The sequence below is a fragment of the Triticum aestivum genome, chromosome 7D (genome assembly GCF_018294505.1).
Source record: "Triticum aestivum cultivar Chinese Spring chromosome 7D, IWGSC CS RefSeq v2.1, whole genome shotgun sequence".
Classification (NCBI taxonomy): domain Eukaryota; kingdom Viridiplantae; phylum Streptophyta; class Magnoliopsida; order Poales; family Poaceae; genus Triticum; species Triticum aestivum.
Genome location: NC_057814.1, coordinates 600,777,276 through 600,779,212, shown reverse-complemented (window position 1 = coordinate 600,779,212; position 1,937 = coordinate 600,777,276). Strand labels below are relative to the sequence as shown.

Below are 1,937 nucleotides of genomic sequence, written 5' to 3'. Positions count from 1 at the left end.
AGCAACCGTCCCTAGTTTTTCAAAGAAAAAGTAAAGTAAATCAATGACTCGTCACCATTCATCTCGTCGGTGAGTTGTTATGACATTTATTTTTTCCAGCCTCCCCATCAAGTGTTCGTGCATATATATATAGTTCCCATCAACCGTGGTTCACGGTGATCACACAGCCAGAATCAGATAAAGGAAGATAGACATGCGGTTTGCCAACATAGTTTATCACCGAGTGAGGTAATCATGGTGAATAGTACTCAAGACAAATCCCCTCATTTTACTTTGTTAATGTTGGGCTTTGACTTTTGAGGCAACACAAAACATATATTGGGCCACAAGCACACATTACCATAAGCATGTTAATTAGATTTGGGAGGCATTAGGAAACGATTAGCTTGTTGCAGCACTTCACCCGGCCGTGCATACACTCTAAACTGTTGTGACGCACATTTTCTCATGTTAAGAAAAAATGGCCAATAACACAATTTGCATATCATCAGGTGTTTACAGATTGAAAAAACATCTGCAGTCATTACATTTTCTCACATTCAGAAAGTTGCCCAGTAACACAATGTTCAGATCATCTGGTTTCCACAAACATTTGATACGAAGGAGAATGTGTAATCTGTTCATGGATTGCGGCAACATGGCTAACTGAAGACCTTCCGGACAAATCTGCTGCGGCCCCAAGCGTGTTTCCTCTGAGACTGGGAGAAAATGCGGACCTCGGCACGGCGAAGCTGGCTACCTGTGCCTGGCTCTTCTTCTCCAGCATGGTGAGCGTGATGCCCACACACGTTTCTCAGCTAAGATAGTGCAAAAAGTCTTAGGCGTTGCCGGCAGTCCTCGTTTTCTCCGTCTGGATAGGGCCCGACCTCCCAGTTCCGGATGAGAATTTCTCGGCTGGATTCCCGCTGGCTTTGGTATGAAAAGAAAAATGCATAGCTGAAAAAATGGAAATGGACGCCCATCGTGAAACAGTTCAGCTAAAGTGCATTCTTATTCACACAATTCACTGAATGTTCTCCAATCTGATTCAGAAAGCATACTGTTTGATTCAGACATGGCTTACAACAGCCATGTTTGCTGGCCGCGGTGTTTACTTTGATCGATAACACATCTCTGAATGGCAACACGTGATCAAATGCTTCCCAGTGGATCCGTAGCATCACAAGGCTGCCCCCCCAGTTCTAAATCTTGGAATCGTCAAACAAAAAAGAATCCCAAAAAAGGGTTTTCCGTCGCCGGGACTTGAACCCGGGTCTCTCGGGTGAGAGCCGAGTATCCTAACCACCTAGACTACGACGGAATAATGACGCTGCCAATACTGAAACATATCTATTGTTGTGGCGTGTCTGTCCTGTACACAACACAAAACAGCACGAACGTTAGAGCTGAATCGCAGCTTTGCTTGAATTCAGACATGGGTGGCAACATCCCTGAACCGAGCAGCGGCTACATTTGCTCGCTGTAGCTCTCTTTGATCCATAACACATCTGAATTTCTAATGGCGACGCATGATCGAATCCCAATGGGGGAGAAAATTCGAGCAATATGCCTCCCGAAGCTGACCCCTACAACTGCTCAAAGTCTGGAATCATCAACCATCAGTGTCTCTCAGCCATATAAACATCTAAAGGTTCAATAAAGGTTACCATCACAAAGTAGCAATTAGCTCATCAAGCAACTAATAGCTTTTACATGCATTTGCTTTTACCAAAAAACTAGCAGGAAGCAAACTAAAAATGTAGATAACTGTTCATCACCGAGAGAAGCATCCTGAAGCCTTAACAGTTAACACTATGAAGAGATTATTGAGATTCAGGTTCAGGGTGAATCTGTCTTTCCTTTATCAACTAGGGAAGTCCAAATGGTCAGGTAGTGCATTTCGAATTCTGGATAAACAGTGAGCATGTATGTACAGAGGAGGAGCTTCCATGTCAAGT

The 1,937-nt window shown here is 43.8% G+C and overlaps 1 non-coding gene across 1 annotated transcript; it reads right to left on the bottom strand.

Moving 5' to 3' along the window:
- Positions 1-1,227: 1,227 nt before the first annotated feature.
- TRNAE-CUC (transfer RNA glutamic acid (anticodon CUC)) lies at positions 1,228-1,300 on the bottom strand. Its single transcript has one exon. It is a non-coding gene; the product is annotated as a tRNA-Glu (tRNA).
- Positions 1,301-1,937: the final 637 nt, after the last annotated feature.